The 23,912-nt window shown below is 47.9% G+C and overlaps 1 long non-coding RNA gene and 2 pseudogenes across 1 annotated transcript; all 3 read right to left on the reverse strand.

Moving 5' to 3' along the window:
* Window positions 1-227: 227 nt before the first annotated feature.
* On the reverse strand, window positions 228-4,180 carry LOC121603250 (annotated as a pseudogene).
* Window positions 1,795-2,149, reverse strand: LOC121603251. Its single transcript, XR_006006630.1, has 3 exons — window positions 2,127-2,149; window positions 1,921-2,051; window positions 1,795-1,833 (listed from the first exon to the last, which is right to left on the reverse strand). It is a non-coding gene; the product is annotated as an uncharacterized LOC121603251 (long non-coding RNA).
* Window positions 4,181-9,649: 5,469 nt separating the features above from the next.
* On the reverse strand, window positions 9,650-21,242 carry LOC121603249 (annotated as a pseudogene).
* Window positions 21,243-23,912: the final 2,670 nt, after the last annotated feature.

Genomic DNA, 23,912 nt, shown 5'->3' on the forward strand with positions numbered 1-23,912 from the left:
TTCCGATGGATCCGAGTCTTCGTACAGACTGCGAACCTCTTCGAAGCATTCGACGATCCACCGTACGGCTTGCTTCATGTCGTCGCCACGGAGCGCTTTCAGTTTTTCTTCACGAGCGGCTCATTCAGCTGCTTGTGATGCTTTGATTAAATTCCTCCGCCTTCTCCTCTTCCTCCTCTTCGTCGGAGGAAGTGCTATTCCTTTCGTCGTCCTGCGACGAACCATCGCTACCGCTCGCTCGCCGTTCGTTGTTGGCAACGCCGCTTCGATGGCATTATTTCGGCCACGTCTGCAATCAATCCCAGGTAAACCATGCGCCGAGCGATGGCGGACGGGTGAACTTCTTTTCGAACGCTTCCGCAATGCTCTTGAGCGGGTTTTTGTCCAGCCGCAGCTCCTCGTAGAGCACACCGAGCTTGCCGTCTTCGTCGGGGCGTCCAAGCGTTAGCCTTTTTGCTGCCGGTTTGCGTTGCTCTTTTGGTCGGCGCCTTAAAGGTAAGGCCCATTTCCTTCAGCTCTTCATCACGCCACGCCGGGTGCGCGTTTGATCGATCAGATTTTCAAGCAGCCAGTCGATAACATCTAAAACAGAGCACAACAATCAATCCAAGCACGGTAAGGAAAGTAAAGAAAAGGAGGATTATTCCTACCCTGATCTGTTTGTGGATTTTCTTGATTTCCATAAACAAGCGATGCAGCTCCTGTTCCTGCTCTTCGGTCCATGCTTTTTGGGAAGCTGTGCTTTTCCTGAAATTGTATCCAAAAAGGCATCGTAAAATTTAACTTAAAGCCACGTTATCCATTGGTGCATACCTTCCATTATCGTTGAACACCTCATCGTAGCCTATTTCCAGTGCGCACGCGATTCGCGACGTTTTGGCAAACAGCAGCTCGGCAAACAGCAATCCACCATCATCCTCGGCCCCAGTCAGCACCCTTCTGTGCAGCTGACGCACGGTGTAAATCGCAAGCCGGCGAAGTTCGCGCGAATGCTCATCCTCGATCGCGTTCAGCACAGCTTGAAATATGCGTAAAAGTGACACCTGAAGGTAAAATAGCATTAAATATAGCGCTTAGACAATTACGAAAGCATTTCCTCACCTGAAACAGCATCGAGGGCATCTTATGCTCGACACAAATGCGGGTAAAGCAGTGTCACAGCCGCCTTCAGACATGTGGTCTTGATCTTTTCCCAATCCGTTAGCACCGTCGTACAGGCATAAACCACGCGATGGTCTACCAGGCTGTATGAAAAAGGATTTTAATTGAATTTAATGAACATAAATTAGGAAGAAGGATCATTGTTTCATACCGTTTCGAAAATTCTTCAAATTTAAAATCCTTTTCCTCATGCTTAACGATTTCTGTAACGTACACAATAGGAGTATACAAATATTCAGAACTAGAACATTATATTTCCCAACACTGCTTACCTTCCTCCTCCAGCTCATCTTCTTTCTGAATCTTCTTGCATCTCACCATCATTATCGTCCCCCCCCATCAGTTGCTAGAAAAAGGAAGAAAAAAAAACATTACTCGACACTATTGCGATCGATTACGGAGCGGAAAGCCATTACCGGAAGACAAATTGGCGGCGAAAATGTCTTGAAGTGTGATCAGATCCTCATCCGGGGTGGCAGTCTCGCTGCCAAGCAGCTGCTCGTCGTCCAAACCGATCTGTGGCGCGTGAGTTTAAATATTAACAACATTAAACGGTTGTGAATGAAAGAAATCGAAATATTCAAGAGCGTACCTTGCAGCATACAGCATTTTGATTGCCTGTTCGTAGTTCTTTTTCTCAGCAACGAATGGATGCTCTTCAAACAATCTCCTCTGAAAGATGGGGAAGAAGTAAGAGCATGTTAGAAGGCATTTCAGTTTGTTCTAAGGGAAATGGAATATATTTAAATATATTTTTACTTTTGCTCCTCAACAGGAACGGAAGAGGCCGAATCGAACGGCGTGGGTAGCTCCTGCTGCTTAAATTCACCATTTTCCAGCAACGAGGCAATGGTTGGCGCTTCTTGCAGCCATCGATTTTCGATATTTTCCTGGAAGTTGAAATATGAACGAAATAACGAAATGAATTGAATGAATGTTGGGGAAAAAGGACAATGTTGAATTACCTCTTGCTCTTCGGTTGTTTTCTACGGGGTTGTTTTAGCCTTCTTGCGCTTTGCTTTCACCCGCTCCTGTACGCGTACCGTGCCCTTGCAGAATCGTTGCAACATGCTAAAGAATAGATGCGCCACTTCTATGACATCTCTTAGGTAAGCTCTAAAGAATATGAAAAAAAACAATTAAGCAAACTAATCTCTTATTCAGTCCTTTTATCACTCACTTTGTATGTAATGCTTCCTTGAAACTCGTCAACAGGTGAAGGGTCGTTTCACGATACTCTACGACGTAGAAGATGTTGTTCTGCAGTACCGAGAGAAGCTCGGAAGCCGTGTATCCTTATTTTTCCAGCGCATGCATATTGTTTAGAAGCTCCCGGTACGTCGGGTGTGAAACAAGAAAAAATGTATTAATATACAGCTTTCTTCATCGTTGCTCGGAATTTACCTGTATAGTTAGATGCAAACGCCTTGCCCAGACGGCTTTGCGTGTTTATCGTAGTAATGTTCTCGGTGTACGTGTCCATGCGTGTCACCGTCCAATGAAACGTGTCGATGTTCAAAGATTCACTGGAAAATAAAGTATCACGTGTTACAAAAACATTATCACAGAAAGAAGCCCTACCAACCATACCTCACTAGTTCAATTTTAAACCCACTGTGCCGGTTAAACTCGAGAAAGAACCGTATGGCCCACAGCAGGTACGAATCGTCATGAAATTCCGACACCGACGTCCCGTGCTGGCTCAGGTAGCGCCGTGCCTGGCGCACCATATTGTTGTACACGCGCAGAATCTCCATGCAGTACTCGCGCAAAAACAAGCGCACCGAAAAGATGCTCTTCCGTTCGAACGTTTCCGTTTCCTTCGCGTTCCGGAACGACACCTTCTGGCGATGCTTTTCGAGCTAAAGTCCATGCGCATTATCTGCCCAGCGACTGGTGGCAAACGGCATCACTGTCCGAGATGGATTTCACATTGTTGAACGTGTACGTGCCGCGAAACCGCGAATGACGCCCAGCGGGCGGTTTCCCCAAGGCTGCTGTTGTCGTTGCTGCTGCTGCAGCTGCTGCTGTCGTCGGTTGACGCGCCTTTATCAGCAACAGCTCGTCCGTCTTCTTCTCGGTGTTCGTACGCTGCAGCGTTGCGTCCGCCAGATGGACGGCCGACTGTTCCCGGTAGGCAAGGCTCAGGATTTCGAGCGTGTGTATGAGGAAGCGGTTTTCGTGCGGCGACCCGAGTATGTATAGTATTATGTCCAGTATGCCAGCCTGGTGCAGCGCCCACAGCAAACAGTCGTGCTGGCTGGCATCGTTGTCGAAGCGCTTCTCTCGTTCCACGTTCGCCGGCACTTGCAGCACGTTCCGGATCAGCACGAGAATTCGTTCGATGATGAGTCCGTCCGCTTCGCTGCGCAAAGCCCAGTCCTGGAAAAGGAGAACATAAACCCTGAGAACAGGAACACCATTCTTCCACGACAACACTAATCATACCGTGTGGAGAATCTTCTCGAGCCGATCGCCCAACACCGACCAGAAACTTTTCAGCGAGAACGCTTCCTTGTACTCCTCGCAGATCTCCATCAGCCGGATGAACTTCCGCTGCTCGGCCGCATCCTTCGGATAGTTACCGTTGTACAGCAGCAGCGTAGGAAAGGACAGATTCACCAGCAGCCGGAGCAACACATCGACCACGTCCGGTTTGTCGAAGTTGCTGATGACCATCGGTATCAGATCGGTCTGCACGATACGCTTGCCGCCGATGTAGCGACGGCATTCGTGCGCCGGGCGGTCCTGCTTCAGGATCCAGATCAGGTGCTTCAGCCCCTGTACCGCTTCCGGATCCATCTTGTACACCTCGCCGTCCATCCATCCGAGCGAGGAGCAGACGGCATCGATGTCTGCAAAGTAAGCACTCATCGCGATAGAGTGAATAAAAGCGAATTTTCACGCTAAATGTACATAAACACAAACAATCAACACACGCACTGCACTGCACAATCGCAAGTTGGGTCGAGTTTTGTTTGAAATGCGCGGGTTTTTCCTCCGGCACTGACGTTTGACGAGCAAGCGGAGCGTTTGACAGTTGTGACAGCAGGAAAAATAACACGGTGCGTATACACGTACCGCGAAATATATACGCCAACTACACGCGAAATAATAACACGTTCTTCTTCTTCTGTACTCCTGATTCTTTAATTTATCATTTCTTTTCCAATTCTTCTGTTACTTACTTTTGCATTTTGACTTACTTTTTCTTGTCCCTTTTGTAGTTGTTATTCTTCTTGTATTTTTGTTATTGCAACAAGTTGTCGATGTAGGCCTGCGTTAGCCACTAATAAGCTCTGCTGGCACTAAAATCACCGACAAACCGACATGACACTGGCGTTACAAAAGTGTCCCACACGAAAGTACTGTCATTTACCAGTGAGGCGAACACTTCTGTCAAAGTAAGCTCTGTTCCCTGCTGCTTCGATGTAAACAACTTTTCTAAATACAAATGGCAAAGGAAGTGTGAGGCAAGATTTTGTGAGAATTATTGGACAAAACACCCAGGAAAATCATTTTATAAGTTTCCAAATCAATGCAAAAGATGTGAGAAGTACATAAAACAATACGCATACGAATTTGCGAAGAAAACCAAAAAGGGGGTTTAGCAGTTTCTTCTCTGTGTCAGTGTAGTAAGCGAATCATTATAGAGATGGCGCTAGTGTTTAACGTATTTTCATTTGAAATAAGGAGACAACTTTTGAAGCTCATTTTGTTCGAAGTGTCACGTCGGTTTGTCGGTGCTAAAATGGCAATAAATTTAGCCGGTCTAGTGGTACAGTCGACAACTCGTTCTACTTTTCAACATACCCGTCATGGGTTCAAGCTCATAATGGAACGTACCCGCATACTAGGACTCACTATCCTGCTATGGTAATAAATAAGTCACTGAAAGCCGAGCCCAATAGTAGTACAGGCAGGCCTTGACCGACAACGCTTATTCCCAAACAGCCAGCTCGTACTTTATAGCTGATTTAGGGCTGTTTAACGAAAAATTGTTCTGATGTCGTACTTTGTGGCTGATTAAGAGATACACGGTACTTTGCGGAACTATGGAGCTTTTTAACAGGCACATGGTACTCTTTGGAACTTTGCGGCTGATCAGCACTATGTGTAGGGTTCATGATGGAACTTGAAGGCTTGTTAAGAAAGGGTACTGAACTTGGTGGAACTTTATAGATTTTTAATGCATGATATCAGTACGAACTGGCTCTTGTCAAAGTGTCAAAGACGGACGCCGGCAATAATCTCATTGCTGCTGCACAAGTTAGATTCGTTAATTGAAGAATGAATATTGAGTGAAGTGATTGTGAATTATCAGTAAATTGTGTAAAATTTTGTGTAATTCATTAATACAAAGGAAAAATATACACATGTGTTTAAACGAAAAAAATCTTGTTGTTTATTTCATCGATGACGCTTGCTTGAAAATAAAACACAAAGAAAAATAATCCCTGGCATAGTGGCATAAGGAAGCTGCTTAGGCGCTGTTTGAAAGACCCACATAGAACTTTGATGCTGTTTATCTACTGCAAAAGGCGAATTAGAGCAGCGATCTTTAGCGTGCCAAAATGAGCTGCTTAAGCAATTCTGGCTATTTGGGTTGTACCAAAGAAGAAGAAGAAGAAAAGGATAAATAACTGGTTTAGTTGATCCTTTGCAGAATAGTCGGTCCCAAGTACAAAAAATTGGTCCTCAAGTGCCACAAATCCACGTTTAGACCCCTAAACGGAGTATAAACGTCTCAAGCTCTCACCCTAAAAGGAATCTAGAAAGACTTCGTTTAGCAGATGATAAACGGCTGATGCATCCTAAAAGTAACAGCAAGCTGGTGACACCATCTGTTGGTGGGATACCCAAGTGCCACAAATCCACTAAACGACCACTAAACGGCTTCTAAACGACTCAAGTTCTCTACCTAAACGGAATATAGAAAGACTTCGTTTAGCAGACGCCAAACGACTCATGCATTCTAAAAATAGCAAAAAAGCTGGTGGCGCTATCTGTTGGTGGGATACCCCAACCAGTTGAGCTTCATCGCTTGGAGGAGAGCTTTCTCATTTCCTCTGTACTGTTGTATGGTTTCGCATTGAAGTTATGCATCGCTAGAACTAGAACAGCGATACGATTGTTTAAATACTAAACTCCAACGGAACCTACCAGTACTGAAGCAAGTGAGATTTGAGAAATGGTCGTTGGTGTTGATACCCACGTATCTGACCACACGACCATTCATATAGATTTTTACTCAGAAAGTTAGAAGGCTATATAGGTCATTATAAGATGAAACTTTTCGAAACACATTGCAAGAAAAGGATAGCAATATAATGATGAGTATTACAATACGCCATCTGTTGATCAAACCAATGAAGCTGTGAAGCTTTCATTTTTTTCCTATGGATATTCAATTTTCCAGTCGTTTAAGCTTAATCTGTGGCGCTTGGGACAGAGGAGCTTTCCTCGATTTGAGTGCTTTTTCATAGCATTGTTGTATGGTTTCGCATTGAAGTTATGCATCGCTAAGACTAGAACGGCGATACGATTGTTTACATTAGTGATGTGCTCTTTGGAGCGCACCCACGACTCCGATCCGACTCCAGATATTGTCCGAAATACTAGTTTCGTCCGAAGACGTCCGGAGTCGCCTGGAGTCGTCCGGATTCATTCGGAGTCGAAGTCGTCCGGAGTCGTTTGGAGTCGTCAGAGGCATCCCAAGACGACCGGAGTCGACCGGAATCGGAATCATTCGGAGTCGTCCAGAGTCGATCGGAGTCGACTGTAATCGGATAACGGACGACTCCAAACGACTCCGAATGACTCCGGATGACTCGGATTTCCAACGACTCCGACAGACTCCGCGCGACTGCGACGACTCCAAAGGGCTTTGAACGACTCCGGAAGACTCAGACTCCGAATGACTCCGGACGACTCCGTGCGATTCGAGACAATTCCCAACGACTCCGTATAACGCTGGGCGGACCTACTTTCCGGAATCGAACTGAGATTTGAGTAACGATGGTGTTAGCTCATGATACCCGCGTATGGGCGTGTGGTCAGGACCATTTTTATGGATTTTTGCTCAGTAAGTTACAATGGTATATCGGCCATGATTACATAAAGCTAGGCGAAACACATGGCAAGAAAAATACAACAATATAATAATGTGTTACAAAACGCCATCTATTGAGTAAACCATTGAAGCTATGGAGCTTTCGTTTTTTTTTCTATGGATAATCGATTTTCCAGTCGTTTAAGCTTAATCTTAATCTTAATAGGTCAGTGTTTTTAACCTTTCTGCAACTTTTCGTCACATATAATTTAGTTTAGTTTAGCTAATTTCTATAGAGACTTTTAAATATAGCTTATTCGCCTTTTCCCACACATTGGCTGCATGTACGATTTCATTCCCCACAAGTTCATGAGCGCGGGGAGAGTGTAGCAATTCATGGTATTTAGCGGATTTTTGATAAAATTTTATTTTGATTCAAACCACTCCTATTTCGTTTATTCTTCGATGGTTATTTGATTTTCTATTCGTTTAAGCTTCAACTTTTACTTACTTACTTATCCGGCGCTACAATCGCTTTGCGGGCGCTCAGGAGTTTTCGAAACCGTTCACGGTCGCGCGCCTTCATCTACCAGTCCGTTATTCCGGCCTTAATGGTGGACGCCTCCTCTCCATCTTGCCACCTCAATTTCTCTGACCTTTTCCCCTCTGTCCTAAAAATACTTCATGGGCTAGGTCCTACGTTTCCATGCGTACAACATGGCCAGCCCGCCGGAGCCTGGCGAGCTTGATACGCTGTACGACAGTGAGGTCGCCGTACATCTCGTATAGCTCGTTGTTATAACGGCTCCCCTATTGTCTTTCCACACATACGGGGCTAAGAATGCTTCTGAGCATCTTCCTCTCGAACGCGGCTAAGAGGGTTTCGTCAGGCACTTATACAGGTGCTATATAGTCCCAGCTTCGTACGTCGCGACAGGTTCTTTGAGGTGCACCGATTTTTCATGCTGTAGAATGACCGGTTGGCAGCCAGCATCCTTGCGCCCAACTCAGCTTCCATGCTATTGTCGTTGCTGGCCTTTGACCCAAGATAGGTGAATTGTGAGACGACTTCAAAAGTACGACCTCTCGCATCCGTAGGTCTCGTGAACTCATCTGAGAAATGACTGGTTTAATTGATCCATTGCAGCATAATCAGTCCTATACGTGGCAGGGACTGATTAGGCAGCAATTTACAAAGGGTTGTCCCATACGTGGCTTGAATCCATAACCAGTATTTAATTATTTTTTCATCTTATTTATTTCCTTCTTATTGGCTTTTTTATTCCTTTTATTCCGCTGCTCCATCTGCTGCTTATTTAATTTTAATCATTTTTGTTTTGAATATTTGTTATGTTTCCCTTCGTGTTCTTCTTATTTGCATTCTTCTTCATCTTCTTATTCCCTTTCTACTTCTTCTTGTTTTTTTATTTATATCTTCTGCTATCGGATTCCGCAGCGAATCAATTATGGTATTCAGGTAGGTAGCGTACCAGGACTTGTTTCCGATTCGATATGATTCCGAGCGTTTCAGAGCTATCTTGGATTCGGTAGGTTCTTGGGTCGGTATGGGATCGGTTTCAGGACATCTGATATGAGTCAGGAACGGTATATTGTCGGGATCAGTTTCTGGAATGGTATGGGTTCGGGATCAGTTCCAGGAACAATGAAGGTTTGAGATCAGTTGAAGTTCTAGAGCGTCTGATTATGGGTTCGGGGTCGCTTCCAAAGCCAATAAAGGTAGAAATGATACAGATTGAATTACTTACTAGTGATGGGTCATACGACTCCACAAACGGATCGACCCGGAGTCAGGTGCGGCTTGGCCGACGGCACTTGATCGATTCCGACCCGTGAGTGCAACGAGTTCAATAGGTTCAGCAAAGCATATGCGACTTCGACCCGTGGGTGCAACGAGTTCGGTAGGTTCATACGAGTTCAATAGGTTCATACGAGTTCGGTAGGTTCATACGAGTGCAGTGGGTTTAGTAAGTTTGGTGGGATCAAACGAGTTCAGTACGTTTAGTGGGCTCAAACGAGTTCAGTTGACTTCATACCAGATAGCAAAATAGTCAGTCCTACGAATTGAGGATCACGGTCCTTTCTGGGCTTGAAACCACGGAATCAAAATTACGACCTGGAGCGCTCCGGGTCGCATGTGGATGGCTCCGACACGGTAGGTTCGGGTCGACCCGCCCATCACTATTGCTTACCGTGAATCAGCTATTGTCAATTTCTCTTTTTTCCACCTCCTATATCTTATGACGTCATCAATCACCAGAAAGCCACCAAGCATTGATACGCTGAAAACCCTCTGATATCATCAATGATAACCCACGACACACACACACACACACACACACACACACACACACACTGTGATACACTCCATAGCGCATACTTCGCAAATCAAAGCAAACCAAACCCGAAACCGGATACAAAAAAGCCTACAAAATGTTTATTTTATTCATTAATTAATTTAATCGTTATCATTTGTTGGAAAAAATCTCTGTCACTGAACTTCAGGTATCCTTAGCTCTACGTAGCTAGTGGCAAAGTTGTTTTTGTTGGTTTTCTTCTTTTTTTTGTTCTTGTTTTTGTTTTGCTTGTAATTATTATTCTATACTTTAAATGATGTTGTTGTCTTGTTGATGTTGTTGTTCCGTGTTGTTTGATGTTTTCCGTTACCGTTATGTTTTTTGTTTGCTTGCTTTACTTTTATAATTCTTTCTTTCGCGTTTATGCATGTTGTTTTTTGTTGTTGTTGCTTGATTACTATGCGTTTTAGTAAATAGTTGCTGCTTGCCCGCTGGCTGGCTCGTTTGCTGGTTGCGCAAGCGCATTTGCGGCGACGTGAATTTGCGACGTGTCTTTTATTGGCAGGACCTCTATACTTCTGCGCCATTTGCCTTATTACCTACTACCCCTATTTATCAGCATGTACTTGTGATTGCAGCTTGTATGTGTGTGTGTGTGTGTCTGTTTGTGTATGAGTGTGTGTGTTCGTGTCCCATTTTCCGTCTTAAATTGAACCCTAAATAAATTGGAAGCGTACTTGGAGTTGGAAAGTTCTTCACACCTTGTTGAAGAGGTTTTTGAATATCTTCAGCGCAATAATAAACACGGAGCTCCACAGCAGGTAGAACAGGCCGCTGTTGAGCTTTTTCGTTTCCCGCACCTTCGACTCCTTCAGCTTCCGCTCCGCAATGCTGGGGCTGCGCGGGCTGCGCGGCTGCACCGCGTACTTGATCACGCCCGGCACAAAGTTCCGGTAGTACTCGGTCCAGTCGATCTTCCTGATGTCGAGCGGGAACATCTCCGCCTCGAGCGGGGACATCTCGTCGCTGATCCGGCGGATGTTGTCGTTCGTCATCTTCCAGTCGTTCAGGCAGAAGAAGCGCAACACTTCGCTCAGCGTCACCATCTTGGAGAACAATCGTTGCATACTGTGCGCAGAGAGAGAGAGAGAGAGAGAGAGAGAGAGAGAGAGAGAGAGAGGGAGAGGGGTAAAGATTAGCAAACATACTTCCAAGGGTCAAGGGATCTTGTGCAAAAAGGTGTACATGCAAAAGGGAGGGAAGGTCACAATCATCAAACATTAAAGCACTGCACCGAGAGAGCTAATTAAATAATTGCATCTTGTAAGAGCTCTTGTAGCCCGGGCAGTTTGAGGTCTTCGCGAACAGTGTTGTTCGCTTTGGACAAACCGAAAGTAAAGATAATAAAAAACAACAACAACAACAGCCTTCACGCATCAGACGGCTGACATAACTTGAGCCGCAGCCCATTTTTAATGCGAACGCGATGTGTGTGTGCTATGTAATAGGTATGTCGCGAGATTTCGTGCTCCCAAAAATTAGCATCCTCGGGCGCGCGCGGGCGCGCGCTGGTCTAGCGCATTTGCCAAAACCGGATTGAACCCCCGGCAGTGATGTGTGGGGCTATGATGATTCGGCCACTAGGCCACACTACGTATCGGGACCTTCCCGGGTGGGTACGCACTGTCTTTTTCTGATTTTGGGTCAAAGTGTGTTACATCATCGTGACAACGCGCCTCGGTCAGGGGCGCACGGGGGCTCAAACGGATTGCGGAGGATCGGCGTGGTGCCTTATGGACTTCCCGCGCAGATTAGAAAGAGGTCAAACGGTTGTGTGTGGCTGTTGCTTAGCCATCTATCCGGGTGAGGGAGAAATCGTAAACCTTTGCAGTTATTGGTTATTGGAAAAAAGTGGGATTTAAGTACCCTGATATCATATGAGGTTAGTTAATACGTTTTTATTATGTAGACAACGGGAATATGCGCTGTTAAAAGTGCTTAAGATCTCGTCAGAAAGTGAAACTCTTCAAGAAATGTCAAACAGTGTTTCCTAACCGTCCCATTCCACCGCTCAGAGACAACGTTGCGTTGCAGAGAGTAGCTAATTTCATCTCGGGTCGCCTTTAGAAAAGCAATCATAAGCCCTTCTTGTTACGTATCATTGCCCCAATCGGTTTTACTCGGAACCGGTAAAAGAACGCTGCAAGGGACGAACCTTTTCCATTGCCGCTCCTAAGCGTCAATTGCTTGGCGTTTTGCAATCGCAAACCCTCCCCGGTGCAGTTCTTGAGCAGTGTGTATGAACGGTTCATCGGCACCATAGATCGGCGCTAATTATGCAATCGATTCACCTGCAGCAGCTACAGCAGCAGCCATGCAACTCTCCCGGCTCGATTGCCTTGGGAGCACCGTGTCCGAATTCGGTGACATGGCCATCTACCATTCACCTCGCAGCGAAACTCCAATGTGTGTCTGTGTGTCCGAGCAGCATATGAGTCCGAGGGCATCGTAGTCATCGTCATCATCATCAGCATCAACTCTCAAACCCTCAAGAATCTTGTCTATTGCGGTGCATTTAGTGCAAGGTGGCTCATGCAAACGCCAAACATGGTTCAATACACCGCAAATCGGGAAAGCGGTTGACCCTGGAACGGCTTGTTCTTGCCGCGCTAAGACACGATTTGTTGCGATTTGTCGCGATCGTATTACGCCAGTGTCGTGCCGAATGCCAACCCTTTCCAGCGTTCAGCGGTTAGTACAAGCACCAATTTACTCATTACCTCGATCCGGTTGCCGTTGCTCAACAGCTGACAACCCGCCACACATACTGCAAACGATCGATCGATCGCAGATTGAACTTCACAAAACATTGTGCGCGTTCCCAGACTGTGACGTAAAAGGAAAGCATCAAAACTAAACTATAAATAATCTTCGTCTGAAATTTCGGACCCTTGTTCTGGTTCTTGCATTATGTTACGAAATACTGTGCTGGTGCGTTCTGGAAGCCAGCATCCAGACAGCTCAAGAGTAGAGCCTTCTCGTCTCGCAAAGCGAAAACAAAATAGCAAACCAATTCGATCCTTTCTCAGGCCAGCCAGCATTCTCGGGTTGGGTTCGCTTCATTTTTAATGAGCTTAAATGTTGCACAAACAACGCCGGACAGTGACAAGTTGTTTGGGGATGCTGGAGGGTTCGTTGCCCTGTCAACGGGCTGCACGTGGATGAATTTTGTATCGAGTCAGATTCTCCTTACAGAGATCGATCGATCCTGCAGGACAGCAAACCGGGAGGTGCCGAGGTGCTGGACCGTAAACCAGCCCATCTAACTCCGCTGGGAGTATGCAAATGAGCGGTGTGTGTGAAGCAATTTTTGTGTGTTGTGTTTTGCTGGTTGTTTATTCATTTGTTGTGTTCGGAACCGTTTTTATTCCCGGTTTCGTAGTGGATTTTCTGGAACGTTTCTATTCCCGCTTGCTTCCCGTATTGCGAAACATTCTAAGCGCCTGCGAGGTATGCAATGTGCTGCGTTATTCTCGAAGCAGGCAGTGGCTCTTAATCGGTTGGCATTATGCAGGGGGATATTTTGTGCATTATTTGAATTGTTCACCACGATTGGTGCTGGTTAATAGTAAAACAGTAAGATTGATTGCAAAAAATGGGAGAAAATAATAGCAAAGCGTCTGCACATGGTACAGATGGTGAAAATAGTTTCCTTCGTAACGGAGATATTTTTTTTAGTAGAGAGTAATTTGCTGAATTACCCCCTACTCAAGCTGCATTACCCAGGGGGCAAAACGCGTAATGATGAGGTGCAGAAAAGAAATATAATAATGCTGATTTGCGAAGAAAACAGTTGCAATTAGCCAAACAGTGATGATAGTTCTTGTATTCAATTTGCGTTTGCGTTCAGTTTTTTCTCAAGTGGAAATGTTTCGGTTTTTAGAAGATGAAGCCTTCTGATTTGAGAATTTCAGTAATTATTCACCAACGGTATCTCTTATCTGTTGAAGTATGCACACATAATAGCATTAAGACATCTGTGTCTGTCTCTATACGCTTCAATGGTTGCTGATGAAGGCCACACTCTGGCCGTAATTAACACTTTTCAATAATGAACTGCTTTTACACCTCACCAGCTTTGTTGTTCTCTTTTCCCCTCTCGCAAACGCCATCGTGCATAAATATGTTATCGGATCGTTAAATAATCTTATAATTGGTACAAATCAAAACAGCTCAAACAGAGCAACAACAACAAAATACCACCAAAAAATTAAGAAATGTCGGTTACGTACGCCACAACGTCATGTGTCTCGAGCAGGCTTTTCTGTGTCAACGAAATGAAAACTCATCACCCAGACGGACCCAAAAATTAAAAACAAAGAAGGTAAAAACGTAAAACCAAAAAAAATAACGCACACACACAACCATCTGCGTGTAATACACTCGCACAAAACGAAAGAGAAGAAAAACGGTTCGAATTGATTTAACAATCGTAAAGCCCGTTTTTCTTGCTTTCTCTCTCGCTCTCTCTCTTTCTCGCCTTCCTCTCACCTAATAAAGCGCGTATCTTTGGCTTACGCGGCGGCGAAGATGCTTCAAAAGCGGTGGCATGAAAAGCCTCCACACCGCTCCACCCGCTGAGCGTACGGAAAAATTGCAACCCCTGCAGATCTTTAGCGCTCCTTTTCTCCCCCGCCCTTGCCGATGAGTCACTCGCGAAACGGGATCGAGTTCATCGATCGCACACAGGCGCGAGCGCGCGCGTGCCCGTTTGATCGTTCGGTGAAAGCTTTATGAAACCCGGTGTGCAATTTGCATTACGAGCGAAAATCAACGGCGAAATGAAGAGTGGCGGCGAGGTACGCGCGTGTGTGTGTGTGTGTGCGCGAGCGAAACAACACAACACAACCGTTCCATTTCTCGATTTCGTTCGATGGCCTCTTCGGCGTCGAGTCTTAACCTTCCCAGTGCGAGCGTTTTGGATTATCATTCGGTACAAGTTTCCCCACCCGCGCAGGCTCCAGCCGACGTCGTCCTCCGCTCGACGGTATTAATTTATGGTACACTGCGTCGAATTTTCCTTTGCCTGGCCCGTAAAACTTCTCCCCCTTCCCATCCAGAGTGTGAGAGAGAGAAGGGGGCTCGGTTGCGTGGCGCTACTACAATCCGCTCTATTTTTGCTCTGCGCTCTGTTGCGCCGTTCCCGCATCCAACTCGAGAGGCCGCAATGTTTGCCGGCTAACCCAGTTTTGCCATTGATTAAACACAGCGAAAACCCTTCCCCACATCGCCCCTTGCTCGCGAACAAAACCAGGAGACCACCGAAGCCAAACCGGAGCAACAAACTCTCTAGCGCGAATTTCGCGCGAAACCTTTCCAGTGTGTGCGAGGGAAAGATACAGTGGGGATCAGTTAAAGGAGGTAGGTAGGTCCGGCACACACCAGAGGGGTTGGTGTGTGCCATTTTCCCCCCTATTTTTGCTGCTGTACGCCATCCATCCATCATAGACAGGCCCCTTATCCTAACCGGAGAACTGGGAAGGAGAGCTGGAGAAAATAAAACCTCAAGCTCCTAAGTGTGGAGTTCCCGTTATCGCGTTGGTTATAGAGGGCCTCGGAAGCGGGAAGGCCGCAGACCACAAACTGGCACAGCTGACGAGGCTTTCCCTCGGATTCCCCGCGAGCCGTCCCATAGGTGCCCCGTTATGTTGCGCTATTCTTGCTTCAAACCTGTAGGTGCATCACAGGCACAAAAGAAAACTATGTCAGGACCACTAGACCCATGGACCAGACCTTGGCGGGGGGAATGAAAAGCTAAGGCGCAAACTACTTACATTTTTTCCTTTCCACTGAAAGTGCGGATCAGATCCAAACAGAAGGCCTGGAACATCATGATTCGTTGCAGATTGCGTACCGCACCGGGTTGACCGTGATTGTGCCGGTGAAGTATTTTCTGGTGAGATAAGAATGAAAGAGAAAAGGAAGAGAGAGACAGTTAGACATTGGTTCAATTCCCAGAGGGCATTTTCTTCGTTTTTGGCTTTATAAAACACTTACGCCACTAGTTTCCGGATTGGTCCGAGTCCGCTGAAGAATCCGTTGATCACCTGGTCCCAGGTCCAGAGGTTGCAGTCGTCGGTGTAGTTGTACACGGGAATGCTCTTGGTGACGCTCGACTTGCTCACGTCGTGCGCGCACACCAGCAGCGCATTGACGCAGAAGTCGACCGGTACGATGAACGGCTTCTTTTTGGGATCGAGCAGGGCGGCACTGTACAGCCCCTGGGACAGTGGCACCACCATGCCGCTCGGACCGTTGAAGTTATCGACCCATCCAGGTACGGGCTCCCGGTAGCTGGAGGTCACTGAGAGCGAGAGAGAGAGAGGGAGAAGGAGATAGAGAGACATAGAGCCGGTCAATAATGTCGAATGTTTGTGCTTGGAGGGGTGGTTGTTAATCGGGCGCGTGAATTGAACCGAAAGGCAATGGAGAACACAATGTCCTTCACTATCAAAGACACGCGGTAGTGCCTCGTGCTGTAAAGCCACGTGAGCGGGCTGGAAAATTACCGAATCACTTGCTTTTCATTAATCCAGTTCGAACCGACCGGTTTGGAACGCTAATTAAAGGGGAAAAGCTAGTACAATGATAGTGATAAGATGTGTATCGTTCTATGCAGACTGCAGATCGAGAAAAACGGATCGGAGGAGCGTGGTGCGTGTAAAACGGCTGATATTTGCGTGTTTTATCGTGTTTCGCATTAGCATATCCACATTGATCGGTAGCGTATCGTCTTAATTAATCGTTTGTCTGAAGGAAATTGATAGCGTCCTATTGTTTTGAACTGACACCGCTTTACAATTCTAACTAGATTGTCTGGCATGTTATTATTAGTAAGGCTGACCGGATTTCCCTCTTGATTGTACGTTTTATCAATGCTACTTCTCAGCTAAATCGATAAAAAAATGGTGAAGCGTGTGTTTCAATTGCATCAATGCTCCGATCACTAATTGTTGTTATGCCGATCTGTATCTTATTCTCTTCCGTTCATTTTTTCTCATCAAATTAAGATCCCATTAAGCACCCACTGCCCCCATCACCCGCACACTACCTACCTATCGGTGGCCGAAAGATGCCCACCGGCAGATGGCCGAACTTGTCGCGCACCACCACCTCGGCGCACTTTTTGCTGAACGTGTACGAGTTCGGGAAGGTGCCGAGCACGACCGGCGACAGGAACTGTTTGTGGTCGTCCTGCAGCTTCGCAAACGTGCTCTTGATGTTGTCGTACCCGCCGAACCCGATGTCGTCGTAGATCTTCTCCTCGATCAGCGTCCGGTTGCAGTTCGAGTAGAACGTCGACACGTGGATGACGGACTTGATGCGCCGGGCACCGCTGAGCAGGTTGAGCACGCGCCGCGTACACTCGACGTTCGTTTCCAGCGCCTGGTCGAGCGCCTCGTTAAAGTTGACCGAGGCGAGCAGATTGAACGCGACCTCCACCTCCTGCCGGAGCCGATCGCGCAGCGCCGGCTCCAGGCCGAGATCGTCCCGCTCGAAGTTTACCTCGACCGCCTCGATCTTGTCGAACAGGGCCTTCGCTGCCTTGGTCTCGTTCCGAACACGGTCGAATAACTGTAGGCAATAAGAGACGGGGGAAAGAGCGAGAGATGAGTAAACACAGCAAGATGCCCGGATATTGGGAAAGTGATGCGATGCGGGGAAGGAACGGTGTTTTACTAGCAAAAAAAAAAGAAGTTCTTAATGGAAAATGAGACCAAAATCTAGCGGTAGGCAGTGCAAATTGCGTGCAGGAGTGAGGAGCGAAACAGAATTATCTCAAATAGAGTTTTCTGAGCTGAAGTGCCAAACTACGCGGCCCAGATTCGGGCGAGGATCGCAATGCCGCGGCCCGCGTGTTGAGCAGCGCGAGTGCGCAATAACGAAATTTTTGCTTAATTAAGCATAACGGCTCCACGGTACGCCGGCCAGGCCTAGTCACTTGTGCGCACAAACTGCTTCCCGTCGCTCATTTGCCCCACTTAACCACATCCGCGGGCGCGTGGACGCGCGTGGCCGTCATCATCATCTACGTTCGCTCCTCCACTTACCATCGACTTAAGAATCTGCTCCAGCCGCATCTGTGCACTGTAGTCGCGCTTCCGGCGTATCAGCACGTATATCTTGCGCGCCTCCAGACAGCGGAGCAGCTTCTCGAGCAGCACCTTGCCGAGGAAGCCGCTCGCGCCAGTGATCAGCACGACCGAGTCCTGGTAGAACTCGATCACCTTCGAGCCGCAGGTGTCACTCATCTTCGTGCCGTTGCCGTGGCCGTTGTGAAGATGCGTCCGAACCGCTGCACCTGGCTCCTGGCGCTGCACCCTGATAGGCCCTATGGTGGCGGGGTTATGGTTTTGATGTGTGCGTCGGTGTGCGGTTGGCGCTCGATCGCTCGCTCGCTCTTTGCCGGCGCGACGGCTCGTTGCTAACGAGGGACTAATGAGGCGCGAAATAGCTCACTGCCGAGCGTAATGGTGCGACAGCTGGGTTTGGAGCGGTTTGTCGCACACACTCAATCACACTGGCACACACACACACAAACGCGCGCGCGTTCACAACCAAAGAATATTGCACATAGGGAAGGACGGGAATCACAGGGCCGGGCGTTGTATTATCCAACGATTATCATTGATAATACCGTAGGTAATAATGCACACACACGCGCACAAGCAACTCACACTATCTCACACACACAACCACTATTTCTTCACGGTGAAAAAGGCCTGTGAACCTGGATTCGAACCACATTAAGCACGGGTGTTGTTGTTATTCCGCACTCGGGACACACACACTCTGCGGGGCACAAAACTTGGGAAACACTGACCTGCGGTAAAGAATTCCTGTAAACAAACACAACATTTAGAATCGGAAGCGAAGGGTTTCCTGCAAAAAATTAGCACACACAACAAAAAAAAACCAGCGCCCACGGCCATCTTCACGCTTCTTATCTACTTATCGTTGCCACCCTTGGAATGAGGGGGAGAGAGGGTAATTCCCCCGTTACGCCACAAGTGTTAGGGTGTGGGGCCGCTTGGAACAGCGAAAAAGCGGAAGATTTCAATCAACATTGCTTGAACACCTCGCACCACCACCACTGCCAGTACAGCCCGCTCCGCTGCAGCAACAGGGATGTACGGGACGTAAGTGCATCGACATGTAAACAAATGCAGCCCTTGCAACTGCCGCCCTCCTTTGATTTGGACGACGCTGCAATGGACCCGACCCGCGAGAAAGCTGCTCAAACTGAGTGAGTGAATGAGAGAGAAGGAGAGAGTATGTGTCCAAGTGAAAGAGGTCTTCCCTGCGATTGTGTGGAGCCCCCCCCCGCCTCTTACAGGGGCAACAAATCAGGCGACTACATGTCCCTTCTCCAGGGACGACTTGGGGGGCTTTATTACTCGTGACCGGGGGCACACGCTCGCACCTCTCTCTCTCTCTCTCTTTCCTCTTCTTCAAATTCTTCGGTGCACTTCTGCCCCGGTGCCACATGTAGATTAATCAATTTACACCGTTTCCGTTTTTCTCCTGGCACAGGCACGCTGCGAGCTGTCAAACCGCGGAAAAGCACGTGCACGGCAGTGTGTGCGCATGTGTACCGCCGTGGCTATTTATAAGGAGGGAGAGTAGGGGAGGAGGGGAGGTCAATTGGTACGCCAGCACCGAAGACTGGCTGGGTTGGACGGTGCCCCTAAATTGCATCAGGCATTTGAAGCTTCAAGCGGAATCAAGCGCGTTTTAAAGGGGGGGAGAGCGCGAAGAGAAGCCGCCAAGAGAATTAGCGACGAGGACGTGGTCGTGTCACACAACGCCGCATTTGTGTCGTATCAGCAGAAGAAAAAGAAGAGGAAAAAGTATAGCACACACATACACACTCCATGCGGAATGATAGCTCACATACACGCACAATCACACACACACACACACGCGACACGGTATGACTTTCGCTGTCGCCTGCCGCGCGTCGTCTTCCGGATAAGAGATTCGCGGCGGAGCCGGAGGGAAGATAATTTTCCCTTGTTGCCTAACTTCCTGCTCCGTTCCCTGTGGGATGGGCAGTATCGGAACGGGGACAGGCGCGGCCAGCTTCTTTCGGTCAGTCGTTTCGCTCTGTGTTTGGCTGGAGTGGCGAGTTTTGCCCATCCAATAAATCCAATCGGAGGTCCTAAAACTCAAAGGCAAAATCCAAGCAGCAAAAGCCCCGTCAAACCCATTGGATATGGTGTTCCCCCAGTTCCTGGCCATTGAAGCCCCATTCACGGAAAGACACAAGCACTCGCACACACACACACACGCAGGAGTACTTTTCTTTCGTCGCCCCTTTCTTTTTTGTGCGCACACTCGGGGCCGGGCGGTCGCCCAACCTTCTCTCTGTCCCGCCATCTGGCGCTCCGCAATCGAAAACCCGCACGGACGAACTGTCACGTCGTTGCCCTTTTTTGCAGCTTTAAGGCATATACTTGCACGACATCATTCCGGGCTCCAGAAGGAGGAATGATTTTTTTTGCATTGCGTTGATTGGCATAGAGCCTGTTCCTGCATAAACGAGGCACCACCGCGTTTAGAGTTACAAACGGGGGCACGTGCTGCGTTCTGTGCCGTGAATCCGCTGGCAGACGTCGTTACTGCCTAATCTGCCTGGTTAAGGTCGTTTCAACCCCTAAACACACTCAGACACACACACACGCACGCACGGAGAGTTCCATTTAATGTCCTGATGGGCTCCCTGGCGACGTACCCCTTGGTGCTGGTGATTTGCACCTCTGTCTGTCCGTTTTTTTTTTCGAGACCAATTTACTACCTACTCCTGTTACATCCCAACCGCCTCCTTACGCACGCGGGTGTCGTGTTCGCAGGTACTGATGGAAAGTCACTCTCTACAGCACAGCCCAGCTGCTACGGTGGCTCGTGATGGCTATGCCAGTGCACGACGACTACCTCCTGTGATTAGAACGATATGGACACACGTAGACACACAATCACTGCGACAGGTTCGAACTGTCTCTGGTCTCTCAGACGTCAGGTAGACCCTGATTGAGGGGTTAGACGGATAGCTTTGCCCGTCTTCCCGACTGGTTCGCTGCTCGACGACTGCTGACCAACTGACCGATCTAAGAGCGGTCGCCCGCGAACATCCATAACATCACTGGCTGCAGGTGTGCACCGCATCACCAAACCTCTCGTTTAGACTCTACAGACACGCACACACATACACACCAGCACGCACACGCCTTCCAAACCCCTTCGCTAATGCCCGGTTTTGGCTAAACTAACTGCATCTAAACGCTCTCTATCAACGGCCGAAACCCCGTTGATTTCCCGTACTAACGGGAGATTATGCTGCTACTGCTGCTCCTCCTCCCGCAATACACACACATACACAGTCACGCACGCTCTCACCCTCCCTTATTATGCGCACCGCTACGCCTAGACTCTAGACATACGCCACGCCAGAATGGTGTAAATGGTAAATCACGCGAACGATTATTACTTTTGCCAGGCTTGGTTGGTTGGTTTTTTTCTGTGTGTAGTTCACAATCACCTTACAGGCAACTGTTTTTTTTCTATTTCCCCCGGGGTTGTACTGCACGCACGCACGCACGTCCGTACTGTTTCGCGCTACGAGTCGGAATGAACCAGCCGGACGAACCCTCTCGCGCTAGGGATGCGGCGCGCGCGAACTGCTGCTGCTAGTTTCTCAGAATGCGCAGTTGCGCCTGCACTATGAGCGAGCGTACCGATCGGGTGCACGTGGTGCCGCCGGTGGTGGTAAAATTGAAAGCGACTGGGTTGAAGGGTGCTCGCATCAACGAGCACGATAGGGCAGTAATGTGGGATAGGTTATTGCGTTAGCGATATTAGCCATGATATGATAAGATACAGAGTTTTGCGTTTTGGACTACAGTTTTGGAAGGTGTTTAGAGTGCACGAAATATATTAAATTATTATACATATTTTTTAAAACTTCATATTTGTCAAAATTAGTCTTAAACATATATATTTCTTATATTCTGATTTATCCTCAAAATTCGTGTGTACGGTTTCAAATTTACACACTTACGCTCGATTTCGCTCATGGTTCGCTCTGGCGCTCTGACTCCCGTGCTCCCGTGTGAGATGAGACTCACCGCCCGCCGCCAAACGGGGAGAGAAATAGGTGAGCTGAACGAAAACTTTCACCGTGAGATTCGTCCTACTTTCGCTGCGGCTATGTGTTTCCTCTCTTTCTCTCTCTCACACACACACAAACACACTCTCTTTCTCTTTATCTCTATTGCACTCTTCCGTCCTCTCTCTGGCGCGTTTGTCCGATTCTTCAGGTGCAATTTCTGAATCCCGTCGTCGGACCACGCGCTCATATTGTTTTCCTTCCAATGGGGTTTGCAATCGCAATATGGAGAGAGTGGGAGGGGAGGAGGGGAGAGGGGGGGGATGAGCGAGCGGCGTAGCAAGACACATTCCCCTTCGTTCCCCTTTTCCACCGCGTGTGCGTGTGGTGATTTAAATGTCATACCGTTCGACGGTAGCCTGTCAAAAATCATCTGACACATCCGTTATCCTTGCAGTAGGCACACTTTATCGCACCAGCACATGTAAAAAAAAAAAACAAATAAATAACTGTTTTTTTCTCGTGTTCCCGCACAACGCCATTCATTGCGGGGTTGCGTACTTGTGTGCATTATCCATAAGCATAAGCATTGGCTAATGCTGCCTGAAGGTTAAAAGCCGTACCGTCAACACGACAAGTGAGACCCTACGCACGACATAGCAGGGACGTTGAACCGTAACGCGAGCGTTTTGTGTGTGCGTGTGTGCGTGCATTATGCGGTTCCCCCTTCCCGACCGCCCAATTACGGCGACCCTGCGGCGATGGTTTCTGATTCAGGATGTGTGCTGTACGCTGGCCTGTAACTGTCCCTTTTATTGCGAATGGCTTTTAAAGAATTAAAGGGACACACACGGTTGTTTGTCTGCTTTCCGGGTGCGTTTTGTTCGGATTGTGTGTACGGTGTGCGCCCTTTCGGGAACCGTGATTTGATTAATTCAATCAGCGTGCTTACCATTACAGAACGAAGCGTTTTGGGAGTAAACTGGGCACATACACACACGCACACACGCACGCGACAGGCCAGTACGTCGTTTGCATTAACTAGCGAGTGCACGGACACTAGAACTATGCCAGGAATGCATAGATGCAGCGGCGGCTCAGACGAAATTAAAACCACAACACTCAGAAATAAACAAAACGAGGAGTGCACGAAAAATACAACAAAAACAACCTTCCCAACGCGGGAGAAAGTGAATGGAATATGAAGAGAAGATAAACAAACGAACTGGTCGATCTGGAGGCCGAAAAAAAAAAGGTTGAAAGGGAAAGGGTTGCGGCCATGAAAAACAGTCAGGCGACACGGAGCACCTTGCTACCCTCCCATCCACCACCTGGACACCAAGCGGCGAACCGGGTTTCGAATGCGTGTGTACGTGAGTGAGCGTCGGCGGTCCGGCAGGTCCGGTTCAAGGAGAAAGTGTGCCCGGTATTCTTCGGCCAGTGGGTCTCCCTCCTCCCTGCCTCCTCATCCGCTACTTGAGTCACTTCCTCACCCGCAGGGGACAGAGAAAGAACGATTTCGGGCGCCTTCTCAGCGTACGCTCTCTTCCGCGTGCAGCATCACACATAACCGTGTTGTGCCGCCCAGGAATGCGTTCACTGCCGCCGAAATTGGCCCACGGATGTATTATGAAATATCTACCTCCTCCCTTTCCTCTTCTTGCTTCTTTTTTCCTTCACTCTCTTTCTCTCTCCTTTTCTTTGATACTCTCTTTCCATTTTTGCTGCTGAGCGAAAGAGAAAGGCTGCAAACACGATGTAAAACATGGACCCCATGGAAACGCTATATACGCACAATTTACAACCCCCCGGCCGAGGCCGAGACATTCGAGCCAACAGGCAGGCCTGGATGCTGGAAGCTGGAAGTCGACAAAAAAAACAACAAAACACTCACACTCACAAACATGCATATGATCTATGCTTATGAAAACTGTGTGTGGTGGTTTTTGGTGATGGTTTGGCTTCTTGCTGTGTTTCTGGCGGCAGTTTTTACGCGGCTTTCAAACTCTCGAAGGCTCTCTGCTGAATCTGGATTACGGGTGCTGCCCGGACCCGGGACACCCGCCCGGAGGGTGGTGTCATTACGTAATGCCGCACGATCGCACGGTTTTTGGGGGGTAGCAAATTTGCCTTTTTTGTCTTTTTTTTACTGTTTGTTTTGGAGCTATACGCACGCCTACGCACAAAATACAAAACGGCGATTAGGACTTTTTATTCT

Source organism: Anopheles merus, unplaced genomic scaffold (assembly GCF_017562075.2).
Source record: "Anopheles merus strain MAF unplaced genomic scaffold, AmerM5.1 LNR4000974, whole genome shotgun sequence".
NCBI classification, from domain to species: domain Eukaryota; kingdom Metazoa; phylum Arthropoda; class Insecta; order Diptera; family Culicidae; genus Anopheles; species Anopheles merus.